Below are 15752 nucleotides of genomic sequence, written 5' to 3'. Positions count from 1 at the left end.
GTGATTTTCACCTTTCCTTTTTACATTTTATCCTTTGGCAAGCGCATTGTGTTGGAAAGATTCTGATATATATATCCAATTTGATGTAAGGCATCATGAACTATTATTGTTGACATTACCCTTGAGGTAAAAGGTTGGGAGGCGAATCTATAAGCCCCTATCTTTCTCTGTGTCTGATTAAAACTTTGAACCCATAAATATCGCGTGAGTGTTAGCAATTGTGAAAGACTAAATGATAGTTGAGTATGTGGAGTTTGCTAAATCAAAGCTCCGACATAAACTCTTCCTAAAAATAAGATGAATTGCAATTGTTTGATGACTGAGAATATTGTTTGTTAGTTTTCAGGAAAGTTTACGATCTATACTTTAACATGTGGATAGCTTTTTACTTGATCATGAAATTTTTTATGAGATGAGCTACTGTTATGACATATAATGATGCTAGAAAAGGTGATTGAAATTATCATTGATCAAACTTGTGCACCTGCTAGCATTCACACTTCATAAATTATTTCTTTTATCATTTACCTACTCGAGGACGAGCAGGAATTAAGCTTGGGGATGCTGATACGTCTCCAACGTATCTATAATTTATGAAGTATTCATGCTGTTCTATTATCTATCTTAGATGTTTAATGGGCTTTATTATACACTTTTATATGATTTTTGGGACTAACCTATTAACCTAGAGCCCAGTGCCAGTTTCTGTTTTCTCCTTGTTTTAGAGTACCGCAGAAAAGGAAAACCAAACGGAGTCCAATTGACGTGCAACTTGACGGAGATCATTTTTGGACCAGAAGAAGCCCATCGAGTACCGGAAGTAGGCCAGAAGAGTCCCGGGCTGCCCACAAGGGTGGGGGGCGCGCCCACCCCTCTGGGGCGCGCCCCCTGCCTCGTGGACAGCCCAGAAACCCCCTGACGTGAAATCAATGCCAACACCTCTCATATATACCCAAACTTCCAGAAAGAAACCTAGATCGGAAGTTCCGCCGCCACAAGCCTCTGTAGCCACGAGAAATCAATCTAGGCCCTCTTCGACACCCTACCGGAGGGGGCCATCATCACCGGTGGCCATGGAGGAGTATCCTAGAGAGGCCATCATCGCCATGGAGGCCAAGGACCAGAGGGAGAACCTTTCCCCATCTAGGGGGGAGGCCATGGAGGAGGAAGCACAAGGGGGAGAACCTCTCCTCCTCTCTTCCGGTGGCGCCAGAGTGCCATCGGGAGGGGAATCATCGCCGCGGTGATCGTCTTCATCAACATCACCATCCTCATCTATTTTACGCGGTCCACTCTCCCGCACCCCGCTGTAATCCCTACTTGAACATGGTGCTTCATGCCACATATTATGATCCAATGATGTGTTGCCATCTTATGATGTTTTGAGTAGATATCCTTTGTCTTTGGGTTGATTGATGATCTAGATTGGTACGAGTTGTATGTTTTATTTTGGTGCTGTCCTATGGTGCCCTCCGTGTCGCGCAAGCGTGAGGGATTCCCGCTGTAGGGTGTTGCAATACGTTCATGATTCGCTTATAGTGGGTTGGTGAGTGACTGAAACACAAACCCGAGTAAGGGGGTTGTTGCGTATGGGAATAAAGAGGACTTGATGCTTTAATGCTATGGTTGGGTTTTACCTTAATAATCTTTAGTAGTTGCGGATGCTTGCTAGAGTTCCAATCATAAGTGCATATGATCCAAGTAGAGAAAGTATGTTAGCTTATGCCTCTACCTCATATGAAATTGCAATGACGACTATCAGTCTTGTTAACAATTGCCTAGGACAATTCCGCACACCGATCCACCATTATTCCACACTCGCTATTTATAATATTTAGTAATATATTCTAACTTTATGATAATAACACCTACTTTTATATTTTAGCTCTCCGATATCATACAAAGTATTCCTCTTCATACCCACAACATAGTTCTATTTCTCGTTGCTAGTTGGAAGCAAACGTTCGGTGTACGTAGAGTCGTATCTGTGGCAGATAGGGCTCGAGAGAATATTGATCTTACCTTTAGCTTCTTGTGGGTTCGACACTCCATACTTATCACTTCCACCTTTGGAAATTGCTACGATGATTCCTTGCACTTGGGGATTATCACAAAACATTATTATAAATAACAGAAAGCAAATCCTAACAAAATAAATTGACGCTCCAATTAAAACACATATCATGTGGTGAATAAAAATATAGCTCCAAGTAAAGTTACCGACGAACGAAGACGAAAGAGGCGATGCCATCCGGGGCATCCCCAAGCTTAGGCTTTTGGTTGTCCTTGAATTTTACCTTGGGGTGCCTTGGGCATCCCCAAGCTTAGGTTCTTGCCACTCCTTATTCCATAGTCCATCGAATATTTACCCAAAACTTGAAAACTTCACAACACAAAACTTAACAGAAAATCTCGTGAGCTCCGTTAGTATAAGAAAACAAACCACCAATTTAAGGTACTGTAATGAACTCATTCTTTATTTGTATTGGTGTTAAACCTACGGTATTCCAACTTCTCTATGGTTCATACCCCCCGATACTACTCATAGATTCATCAAAATAAGCAAACAACACACAAAAAACAGAATCTGTCAAAAACAGAACAGTCTGTAGCAATCTGATTCATACGCATACTTATGTAACTACAAAAATTCTGAGAAATTAGGAAGTCCTAAGCAATTTGTTTATTAATCTTCTGCAAAAAGAATCAACTGAAAATCATGTTCCTGTGATTTATGAAAATTATTTTCGTGCGTGCAAAAGTTTCTGCTTTTCAGCAAGATCAAATTAACTATCACCGTAGGTTATTTTAAAGGTATTACTTGGCACAAACACTAGTTAAAACACAAAACCACATCTAACCAGAGTCTAGATGAATTATTTATTAATAAATAGGAACAAAAAGCAAAGAACAAAAATAAAATCGGGTTGCCTCCCAACAAGCGCTATCGTTTAACGCCCCTAGCTAGGCATAAAAGCAAGCATAGATCTAGGTATTGTCATCTTTTCCCTTTTGGTGATAAAGGGAAAGTTTCTTATCTAAAGCACTTATCTTTCTATTTTGTGAAAGCACGTGGCCATTAATGGTGGAAGAAAGATTAAGAACACTACGAAAATTTGCATCTAGACTAGCCTTGATCTCTTTGATAATTTCATTCTAATAAAAACACAAAAGAGAAGTGGATTCAACCTTTTCACTCATAGGGTGCCCAAATATAGCTTTCATCTTTTCATAGGTATCGATGGCATCCCCCTCAAGAAAACCTTCTTCAAAAATAGAATCCAAAACTTGCTTGAAAGAAGATGGTAAGCCAACATAAAAACTTTTTAAGTATATCTCAATTTGATATTGGGGCACATAGCTGGCTAGGATCCTTAATAGGCTATCCCAAGCATCTTTCAAAGTTTCATCAAGCAAATAACAAAAAATTCCGGGGTCATCTTCATCGAAATTATTCAAACTCTCATCAATAACCCCGGTAGGTCTTTCCATAGCATCATTATTTATGAGCTTAGAAAGGACAGAAGGACTATCCAAAGTATTAAAACCCGGGAGAAAACCCTTAGCCCCTTTTGGTTCGGCCATGACGATAGAAAGGCAAAGGTTTTTGAAAATCGTTTTAGAAGTGGGGGAGAGGAAAACGAGAGGCCAATGGCAAATAATGTAATGCGAGGGAGAAGAGTTTGTGATGGGTACTTGGTATGTCTTGACTTGAGCGTAGATCTCCCCGGCAACGGCGCCAGAAAAGAGCTTGATGTCTACTACACAACCTTCTTCTTGTAGACGTCATTGGGCCTCCAAGTGCAGAGGTTTGTAGGACAGTAGCAAATTTCCCTCAAGTGGATGACCTAAGGTTTATCAATCCGTGGGAGGCGTAGGATGAAGATGGTCTCTCTCAAACAACCCTGCAACCAAATAACAAAGAGTCTCTTGTGTACCCAACACACCCAATACAATGGTAAATTGTATAGGTGCACTAGTTCGGCGAAGAGATGGTGATACAAGTGCAATATGGATGGTAGATATAGGTTTTTGTAATCTGAAAATTTAAAAACAGCAAGGTAGCAAGTGGTAAAAGTGAGCGTAAACGATGATGCAATGCTTCGAAACAAGGCCTAGGGTTCATACTTTCACCAGTGCAAGCTCTCTCAACAATAATAACATAATTGGATCATATAACTATCCCTCAACATGCAACAAAGGGTCACTCCAAAGTCACTAATAGCGGAGAACAAACGAAGAGATTATTGTAGGGTACGAAACCACCTCAAAGTTATCCTTTCTGATCGATCTATTCAAGAGTCCGTAGTAAAATAACACGAAGCTATTCTTTCCGTTCGGTCTATCCTAGAGTGTGTACTAGAATAACACCGTAAGACACAAATCAACCAAAACCCTAATGTCACCTAGATACTCCAATGTCACCTCAAGTATCCGTGGGTATGATTATACGATATGCATCACACAATCTCAGATTCATCTATTCAACCAACACAAAGAACTTCAAAGAGTGCCCCAAAGTTTCACTACTAGGGAAAAGCTTATAGGCAGACGCTTACTAGTAGCGCGGGTTTATAACCCTCGCTACTGCTACTTACTAGTAGCGCGGGTTTTTACCCCTCGCTACTACTAAGTTGATACTAGTAGCGCGGGTTTTTAACCCACGCTGCTACTAAGCGGTCTCTACCGTGCCCTCCCGGGACATGCCATAGTAATAGCGAGGGGTACAAACCCGCACTACTACTAAGTTGATAGTAGTAGCGCGGTTTTATACCCCTCGCTACTACTAAATACGAGGTAGGTGAAATCCCCATATCCTCGGCCGAATCCCTCCTCTCTCCCTCACTTTGCCCCTCTCTCACTTTCCCCCTCTCTCCCACGTACTCCAGCGGTGGCCGCTGCTGGTACACTCTGCTTTCTCCCCCCCCCCCTCCTCCTCGCTGCCTACGCCGTCTTCTTCTCGCTCCAGGCCTGCCCTCCTACTCCTCCCCCCTCTCCGATTCGATCTGGAACCCTAGCTGACCCATCCCCCTCCTCCTACGGCAGCACGAGGGCGACTTGTCGTTCCGGGAGGCGTGGTACCACCTGTCGGACGACGGGTTCCCGATCAAGCACGACATGGGCAGCCTCCCGCCGCCACTCTTCGCTGACCTCAACAGCGACGGCCGCCGCGAGGTGCTGCTCCCCATGCATGACACCAAGATCGAGGTCCTTCAGCTCCCGGCCCACGCCGGGCTAGCCTCCGCGGCCGCCCTCAACGGCTTCCACGAGGCGCGCGTCATGGCCGAGATCTCCCTGCTCCCGGCCAACGTGTGCGTCGCCGCCGCCCCGTCGCCATGGCTGTCGGCGCCGTCGACCGAACCGTTGACACCATTGAAAGCACACATGGGGTCGAGATTTTTTTTTGGTTTTTCAAATTAATAGTAGTACCGCGGGTCACATACACACGCTACAGATAGTTAGTAGTAGCGCGTGTCGAACCCGCGCTACTACTAACACACGTACTAGTAGCGCGGGATGCACGGCGCTACTACTACTAGTTAGCTGTAGCGCCGTAGTAGTAGCGCAGGCACCCGCGCTACTACTAGCTTTTAACCCACGCTACTACTAGGCTTTTTCCTAGTAGTGTTTCTACCGGAGAGTCAAGACGAAAACGTGTGCCAACCCCTATGCATAAGTTCACAAGGTCATTGAACCCGCAAGTTGATCACCAAAACATACATCAAGTAGATCACGTGAATATCCCATTGTCACCACAGCTAAGCACATGCAAGACATACATCAAGTGTTCTCAAATCCTTAAAGACTCAATCCGATAAGATAACTTCAAAGGGAAAACTCAATCCATTACAAGAAGATAGAAGGGGAGAAGCATCATAAGATCCAACTATAATAGCAAAGCTCGCGATACATCAAGATCGTGCCATATCAAGAACACGGGAGAGAGATCAAACACATAGCTACTGGTACATACCCTCAGCCCCGAGGGTGAACTACTCCCTCCTCATCATGGAGAGCGCCGGGATGATGAAAATGGCCACCGGTGATGGATCCCCCCTCCGGCAGGGTGCCGGAACAGGGTCCCGATTGGTTTTTGGTGGCTATAGAGGCTTGCGGCGGCGGAACTCCCGATCTAGGTTATTTTCTGGAGGTTTCTGTATTTTTAGGAATTTTTGGCGTCGGTCTCACGTCAGGGGGGTCTCCGAGTCATCCACGAGATGGGGGGACGCGCCCAGGGGGGTAGGGCGCGCCCTCCACCCTCGTGGATGGCTCGGGACTCTTCTGGCCCAACTCTTTTACTCCGGGGGCTTCTATTGGTCCATAAAAAATCATCAAAAATTGGCACGTCAATTGGACTCCGTTTGGTATTCCTTTTCTGTAAAACTCAAAAACAAGGAAAAAGCAGAAACTGGCACTGGGCTCTTGGTTAATAGGTTAGTCCCAAAAATCATATGAAATAGCATATAAAACATCCAAGATGGATAATATAATAGCATGGAACAATCAAAAATTATAGATACGTTGGAGCCGTATCAATGATTACCTCTCAAACCACCTGCATGGTCAAGAGGTGAGGAAGGTATTCATTCAACACCCACGGTACAATATTGAAGTCTCGCTGAAGAGGACGAAGGTTGGGCGGGCAATTATCCATAGCCACTGGCCTAAAGTTGCAAGACATTCAACATCACTGAAAGCTCAATATTTGCCTTCCGCTTCTGCAGTTTCCCAGATGAGATTCATCTGTCTATTTACCGTGTATGATGCTACTTTCCAAAGGTTTTTGATGCTGCATGTGAAACTTGGTGCTATTGTGTAATGGCGTAACTGAGTGCTGAAGCTATCTGATGTAATCCGATTATGAAATCCTGGTTGCTTTCATACGGATATGAAATATCTGGTGTGTTTTATAAGAAATATCAGTTTGATTAATACATGGATTATCAATATTAATAGGGTAATTACCCTGCTTATTGAGGTTTTCTATTGCAGACGGTTACTCAGACAGCACCGTGGGCGATGAACTCAAACAACCCGCACGGTTTCTAGAAAGTAGGCATGTTCGATCAACTAACAATCACACACGACTTCCGGCAGCGAGCTGTTTGCGTTAGGTCACCTTGCACAAACGTTTCCACACAAAGAACCGTGTGGGATGTACGTACGAACGGAAACGTTTTCCCTGGATTGACTGTGTGGGATGTACATAAGAACGGAAACGTATTCCTTGGATTGACTGTGTGTGATATACATACCTACGGAAATGATTTTCTGGGATTCACCATGTGGGATGTACATACCTACGGAAATGATTTTCTTGGATTACCATGTGGGATGTACATACCTACGGAAATGATTGGGTTTCGATGCCTCGCCCAATTGCACACGGCCCCAGCCTAGGTTCCAGGAGGGCCTATACCCGACGATTTCTGGGTCGTGTGGGAAGGACCCCCTATCGCCCACACTCACTTGGCGACAGTTCCAAATGCCGTCGCGGAAAGGGGTTAAAAACCATTTGAATAGCACGTCGTTGTACGAGTGCAAAGCGCCACATAGTTCTTTCAGGAAAAAGAGACATCGTGGGAGTGGAGGGCAAGACAGACATGTCTGAAGATTATGAAAAGTTTCATGAAATTCCTCCCTTCAAAGTCAATGCTGACCCAAGAACCCTGTTAAAGGATGAAGATTATCCATGGTTACGACGCAATAAGCAAAGGACACAAGCGAAGAAAAAGTGAAGACTTTCTCTCCACAACTATTATGACGATGCCTTTGATCTAGAATATCACTGCAGTTACATGTGAAGAAATGAAATGCCTTTTGTAACAGACGAGTTTTCGTCAGAAACCCTGATACTTTGAAAGAGATTGTCCGTTTTGTACACGAAGTGCATCCAGTTTTTGTCGTAACCCTCTCAACTTTTTAGCACATGCTATGTGGGTGAAATGATGATACCATGCCAACTTTAAACCATTTCAGAGTTCATTTGTAGTGCTTTTCAATTTCAGGGTCATATAGCTCAAAAAAAACCATTGAAGATAGTTCTAAAGTTGTTGTTTCCATTTTTATAGAGATGGAGATGGCGACTAAAGTTGTTGTTTCCATTTTTATAGAATTTCAAGATTACAATGGATCTACGAAAAGATCGTCTCAAACCCTCATACTTCGAAAGAGATTGTCCATTTTATACACGAAGTGCATCCAGTTTTTGCCGTAACCCTCTCAACTTTTTAGCACATGCTATGTGGGTGAAATGATGATACCATGCCAACTTTAAACCTTTTCAGAGTTCATTTGTAGTGCTTTTTCATTTCAGGGTCATATAGCTCAAAAAAATCAGTAAATGCATGGAAAATAACAAATGAAGTCAGAAAGGGTTGAAAATTGATGGTGTGGCTTTGAATGGTGCATTTTGAACACACAAAAAGTCTGGAGTTCAAATAAGTTCAAAGAAATGAAATCCCTTTGTAAGAGACGAGTTTTCGTATCGAACTGATACTTCGAAAGAGATTGTCCGTTTTGTACACGAAGTGCATCCAGTTTTTGACGCAACCCTCTCAACTTTTTAGCACATGCTATGTGCGTGAAATGAACTAGAAAACTTTTATGAAACTCTAATAGCAAAAATAATAAACTAAAAGAATGAACTAGAAAACTTTAATGAAACTGTGATAGAAAAAACAATGAACTAGAAAACTTTAATATTGTTATAAACCTCAAGTATTATTGAAACTAAAATTATATAAAATTTATGCAACTAAAATTATCAAAGTATTTTCTGTTCAAAACATTAAAATCAAAAAGAATTTTCATAAAGAACTTTTTTTGTTAGAAACATTAATAGCAAAAAGAATTATCATAAAGATTTTTTTGTTAGAAACTAAAATAACAAAAACTGTTTAATCACAAAGTCCAAAATCTATTTTTTTGTTAGGAAAAAGAATCACTCCAAAATCTATTTTTATAGTAAAGTTAATCACAAACTAGTGATTCACACAAATTTCAAAGAATTCAAATTAGACTATTCAAATTTGAAAACTAATGGCACTAACAGAAAGTTTATAATTTATGTGACCTAAAAGCAAAAAGAATTAAAAAATAAAGCAAAAAACAAAAGAAAATAAATAATGCAAAAAACAAAACAAAAAACTAGAAAAAATTAAAAAAAAATGCCGCCTACTAGGCCACCATGGCCTGAATACGACTAGAAACCCAGCCATACAGGTGTGCTAGGATTCAGGCCCGCAGAAGGGTCAGTAGGCCCACAGGCTTGCACAGAGAGGTTAGGCCCATAAGCCTACTTTAGAGAGGAGCTCGACAGCTCAGGCGCACCGCACCTTATAAACAGGTGCGGCTCTCTCTCAGCTAGCAAGGTGGGACTAAACTCCCACCACGCCGTTGTGCAAGGCCCATTGGTCTCGGTTGGTGGCACGAACCGGGACCAATGCCCACCTTTGGTCCCAGTTGGTGCCACCAACCGGGACCAAAGGTCTCTATTTCCCGCCCTTTGGGCTACTGAAAAGAGACATTTGGTCCCGGTTGGTGGCACGAACCGGGACCAAAGGGGGGCATTGGTCCCGGTTTGTGCCACCAACCGGGACAAATGTTTCGTGTATATAAGAAAAACTTAGCAGTTTCTCCAAAAATCACTTGTCTTCTCCGCCCCGACGCCCAGCTACTCCTCGTCGATCGCCGTCGCCGCCGAGCCCTGCCCCGACGCCGTCAGGCTACTCCACCTCGCCATCGTCGCCGACGCCGTCAGGCCCGCCCCTGCCCGCCCCGCCGCCGACGCCGCCCGGCCCGCCCTTGCCCGGCCTACCGCTGATGCCGCCCCGGCCCGCCCCCCGCCGACGCTGCCCCGACGCCGCCCCTATGCCGCCCGGCCGACCCCTGCCCGCCCCCACGCCGACCCGACGCCTCCTCTATGAGCACCGTGCCCCTGCCCTGCCCCGCCGCCGCCACCGACGCGTTGCTTTTTTCGTTATATATGCTTTTTTGTTATATATGATTTCTTTTTATATGTATGTATGTATGTATGGATGTATTTTTGTGTGTATGTATGTATTTTTTATACTTTTTATATGTATGGAAAAGGAGAAGAAGGAAGAAGGAAGAAGGGAAGATAAAGAAGGAGAGGAAAAAGGGGAGAAAAAAGAGAAGAAGAGGAGAAAAAAATAAGAAGAGAAAGAAGGAGAAGAAGAAGAGAAGAAGAGGAGAGGAAGAAGAGGAGAAAAAATAGGAAGAGGAAGAAGAAGAAAAAAAGGAGAAGAAGAAGGAATAGAGGAGAAGAAGAAAAATAGATTATTTTTCTTCTTCTCCTCTATTCCTTCTTCTTCTCCTTTTTTTCTTCTTCTCCTCTTTTTTTTCTTCTTCTTCCTCTTCTTAATTTTTATCGGGAACGAGGGTGTCGAGGATCGCCGAGCGGTCGAGGGCCGAGAACTAGGGTATAGGGTCGAGGGTCACCGAGGGGTCGAGGGTCGCCAAGGGTTCGAGGGGCGAGGGTCATCGAGGAGTCGAGGAACGCCGAGGGGTCGAATGTCGCCGAGGGTTCGAGGGTCGTCGAGGGGTCAAGGGTCGAGGATGGCCGAGGGGTCGAGAGGTTGCCTTTTGTCAAAGTATTGAGGAAATCCATGGCTTCATCCTTAGCTGGAAGTAACCGGGGCATGATGGTATGAAGTTCTCCAAAGTTATTTTGGAACGGAGTCCCGGATAGGATAATTCGCCTTTTGGTACGAATTTCAGCAAATGCCTTCCAAATAGCAATATTCGGAAGGCTCTTGCTGAACTTTGTACCAAAAAACGGATTATCCTATCCGGGACTCCGTTCCAAAATAACTTTGGAGAGCTCCGTACCATCATGCGCCTGTTACTTTCGCCTAATGATGAAGCCATGGTTTTGTTGAATCCTTTGACACTAGACAAACATGACATATAGAAGGGTCGTGAACTAGGATAGAGGGTCGAGGGTCGTCGAGGGGTCGAGGGTGGAGGAACGCCGAGGGGTCGAGGGTCGAGGAACGCCGAGGGGTCGAGGGTCGGGGGTCGTCAAGGGGTCGAGGGTCATCCAGGGGTCGAGGGTCCAGATTTATCAAGAATGCCCCCATTATGGATGTGCACAAGTTGATCCAAATTTTTTCTGATCTCATATATATATATATATATATATATATATATATATATATATATTCCTCTATATGTCACGTTGTCTGTCAAAGTATTGAAGAAATCCATGCCTTCATCATTTGCCAGAAGTAACAGGCGTATGATGCTACGAAGCTCCTCAAAGTTGTTTTGGAATGGAGTTCCTGATAGAATAATTCGCCTTTTGGTACGAATTTCAGCAAAGGCCTTCCAAATAGCGATATTCGGAAGGCTCTTGCTTAACTATGTACCAAAAAGCGAATTATTCTATCGGAAACTCCGTTCCAAAACAACTTTAAAGAGCTTCGTACCATTATGCGCCTGTCATTTCCGGCTAATGATGAAGTCATGGTTTTCTTGAATTCTTTGACACTAGACAACGTGACATATAGAAGGGTAGATGATATCAGGAAAAATATGGACCATTTTCTGCACACCAGAATGGCGCCATTTTGTTAAATCCCTTGTCGGTCCGGACGTCAGACAATCATGAGAGAGGCAGTCCGGCCAAAACCCTAGAAGCGTTGCCGAGGCCACCCAAATTTACCAAGTTAAAAGAGCGTTGTCGTGAGGCCACCCCAAACCCTAGAAGCATTGTCGAGGCCACCCCAAACCCTAGAAGCATTTCCGAGGCCATCCAAATTTACAAAGTTAAAAGAGCGTTGTCGTTGAGGCCACCCCAAACCCTAGAAGCGTTGTCGAGGCCACCCCAAACCGTAGAAGCGTAGAGCTAGCTAGGTCTATGTTTGCCACTAATATATTCAGCTCTCATGTTTGTATATTAATTGTCATGTTGTAATATTTGTAGAAACTATCGATCATCAAAGAGACTTAGAAGAAGAAGAGTTGTTGGGGGACATCATCTGTGGAGGAGCTGATGTAGTCTTGTCGTTTCTTAACGGCATCGATGGTCTGGAAGGAGAGGGTGAAGCAGGCTCTGGTGACCGAACAATGGAGGTGGAAGTACATGATAATGATGGCTCCGGTGACCGAATTCTGGTGTAAGAAGGAGACCGTGATGACGGCTCCGGTGACGGAACGGAGGAAGGAGCTATTGCAAAGTCCGGCGAGGTATATATATATTAATTTAGCCTGTGCTGACTAGCTAATTGATGCATTAATTGTTTTGGTATGTACACATATAAACTCTCTTCTTTCTTCTTACCTAGCCCTCCGGATCGAGCCAAACTTCGGTAACGAGACGAGGCCCGAAGAAAAGGTTGCACCAGGGTGAAAGGTTCACGATCACAGCAATCAAGGGCGATGGCCAACCGATTGAACCCAGCCGAACCAAGGAAGCATTTTCTTCTCAGTGCGGGGTTCTTGTTAGGGACATGATCCCGATCAGCATCCACCAATGGAATAAGCCTAAGAGCGAAGACCCTCAAGTGTCTTATGTCAACGATAGACAGAAAGATGACCTTTGGACCGCGCTGAAGGCAAATTTCACCCTACCGCCAGAGGAGGGTCCGGATAAGCCTGTTATAGAGCCATTGGTCAAGGCTCATGCTCTTAAGAAGATGGCAAATCTATTCAGGAGGTGGAAGAATGAGTTGAAATCAACGTTTGTCGACAAAGGGAAGACTCCAGAATTCACCAGCCGATTTGAGAAGATAAGAGATCACTGGGCTACATTTGTGGCCCACAAGACATCGAAGAAGAGTAAGAAGATGTCAGCGACAAACAAGTTAAATGCTGCAAAGAAGGAGCATCGCCATCGCACGGGGTCAGGTGGCTACCTCAAAGCCTGGCCGTTGTGGGACAAGGCTGAGAAGGACCTGCTTGATAAAGGGGTCGAACCAGAGACATTGAACTGGCCAGACCGTTCAAGGACTTGGTTCTTCGGGGTTGGGGGAACCTTGGACCCTGAAACAGGGAAGTGCCGTTGGACGAAGGAGCAACTTGAAATACCGGTCAAGAAACTTCAGAAGTATATCGCCGCAGCGCAGCAAGGGGCGTTCGTTCCCGACAGAGAGAACGACGAGCTCACACAGGCCCTCGGCAATCCTGAGCACCCAGGACGAACACGAGGCACGGCAGGCTCTGTTGCATGGAAGGTTGGGTTTCCCAACACAGGCAGTTACAAAACCCATGAGAGGAGGAGGAAAGTGGAGCTGACCGAACTGCAGAAGCTGAATGCAAGGGTACGAGCGCTAGAGGAACAACAAGCACTAGTTCAGAGCCAGCGACCTGCCGGAGCAACCCCAGAAGCTACCCTGCCATCTCAGCAGAGAAGCAGCTTGGCTTCCACCGAGCTCCTTCAGCAGCCTGACTTCACGGCTCCCAGCTACCCCGTGGATGCTATCACGGAGGCTCAAGATTGCCACCTTATGACACAATGGCAGCACCTCAAAGTCAAGCCGACTGTTGGCTTTGTTGCACCTCCTGAACCCGGGGCAACTTTTCACTGTCTTCCGATTCCACAAGGCTATGCTGTTGTGATGGTCGATGAAATAACGGAGGGATTTGAGGAGCTCGAGCTTGACCACCCTACCGGTGAAGGAGAGACTCAGCTGAGTCTTGCTCTGAAGACTCCATGTCTATGGCGGTAGGAGCACATCAACCTTCCGAACTGGACGCCTCCGCCTCCTCCTCCTCCTCCTCCTCCGGCGAGTAAGGGCACTCCGCCTCCTCCTCCGCCTCCTCCTCTGGCGAGTGATCAGGGCACTCCGCCTCCTTCTCCGGCTGCTCCGGCGAGTGGCGGCACTCCGCCTCCTTCTCCGCCTACTCTAGCGCATCAGAGCAGCCCACCTCCTCCTCCGCCTCGTCAGCAATGGCGGAAGACAGCCGCTGCCGCTCCGGCTGTGACGGCACGTCGTAGCACTCCGCCTCCTTCTCCGCCTCGGAAGCAACAAAAGAAGACAGTTGTCGCCGCTCCTGCTACTCCGGCGTCTAGTAGTACAGCCAGAGGCGGGAGGCAATACAGATTTGGTCCATCTCTCAAGCCTCTAGAGAAGTTACCATACGAGATGACCGAGGAGGAAAATGCGAAGATCTGTAAAGCCCAAGTGAGGGACTTCTTTGAAACGCAAAGAGCTAAGAAACATCCGCCTCCGGAGGAGAAGATAGATCCGGTGACACATCAGCGCACTATCAATGCCCTGAAGCAACCACCACCGCCTCCGCCGGATGACAACCATGTCCGCGCTCTTAAAAATGCAGTGCAAGGAGCGCGCCGGTCGGGAACTACTTCAAATGACAAAAGGTTACAAGAACGAAGAAGTGGGAAGTAAATTTCCCAGCTCGGCGAACAGGCGAACCAATCGTGCCCCCCGCTCAAGGTGTCTAGCGATATCGTCGCAAATCTGTCGGGGATGCTGCCCGGTACCAATCCTGGTGATTACCTGCCCGACGATGCACATTTTGATACAATGGAGGTGGACAAACATAAATACCGGTACGGGAAGCGTCTCGTCAAACCTGGTCATCCTCCTCTAACAACGATGATGCGAAGATTCCATAAATGGTACATGGACACAAGCAAGTCTGGGAAGGATATTTTGATGTTGAGAGTTAAAGAGGAGCACGACCTCGTTGGAATTGATCTGTTGTTTGTTCCATTTGAGGAGTTCTTCCAGTTTTTCAATGAAAAGGCCCTCGATAAAATAATCGTCACTTGCTACTGTCTGTAAGTACTACTTCTGTAATTAAGTCTCTATATATAGCTTAGCTCTTTCATTGCATGTATATATAATTATCCTCACTATATTATGCAGATTGAAGATCGTCGAATGTAGAAAAGCACAAATCTATGATATTGGGTTCATTAACACAAATCTCATAGATGAATGGACGGTTAAATTAAATGCCAAAGAAAACGAGGCCAACTTGCTAAAATCATTGCTTCAAAATCAAAACAAAGAGAAAATAATCTTTCCTTACAACTTCAAGTGAGTGTTACTGTCTTGTGCATATTAGGTTTCCCTTATTACTCGAGGTTATAGTAATGTAATTGATGAGTTATGCATGCGTTCGCAGCTTCCACTTTATTCTCCTAGAGATTAAGCTTGAGCAGGGACTAGTAACCGTCTTAGACTTAAGACGAAAAGATCCCAAGGAGTATGCGGCCATGACTGAAATGCTCCAGAAGTAAGTTCAATCGATCATTATCGCACCATATCGGCAACTTTGTTCATTTCCTAATATCAAGTATTATTTTCTTTGTCTCGCAGGGTTTGGAAAGTGTTCACCGCAGAAGCTCCGGGACTGCCGGGGGAGCTGCGATTTACACACCTGAAAGTAAGTACTACTAGCTAGTTCCGCGCATCTCTCATTGATTCTAGCTAGTTTCATCAATACCATTTATAATGCTTGATTATTAGTTTGATTGACCTCTAATTCTCGTAAAGTGGTTGTGGCAGGAAGGCGGGAATAATTTTTGACGATACTACGTTTGTGAGTACATCTACAAAGCGACGACCTCTAAGCGGGGCTATTCTAAAGAAGATTATGAAGTGCGTAAGCAATAATATTCATAACTTTATTTTATTACCATCATTTCTGTTGAGTTTCATTCATATATATGTATTGACCCCCTTCTTAAAATTAGCTTTGGCAGCTGCGGGGTGAACTCCTACCACAAGATCGCATAAAAGCAATTCAAGAGGAAT

This window comes from Aegilops tauschii, chromosome 3, assembly GCF_002575655.3.
Source record: "Aegilops tauschii subsp. strangulata cultivar AL8/78 chromosome 3, Aet v6.0, whole genome shotgun sequence".
NCBI classification, from domain to species: Eukaryota; Viridiplantae; Streptophyta; class Magnoliopsida; order Poales; family Poaceae; genus Aegilops; species Aegilops tauschii.
The sequence above is the reverse complement of the archived record's forward strand: the minus strand, read 5'-3'. Positions refer to the sequence as shown.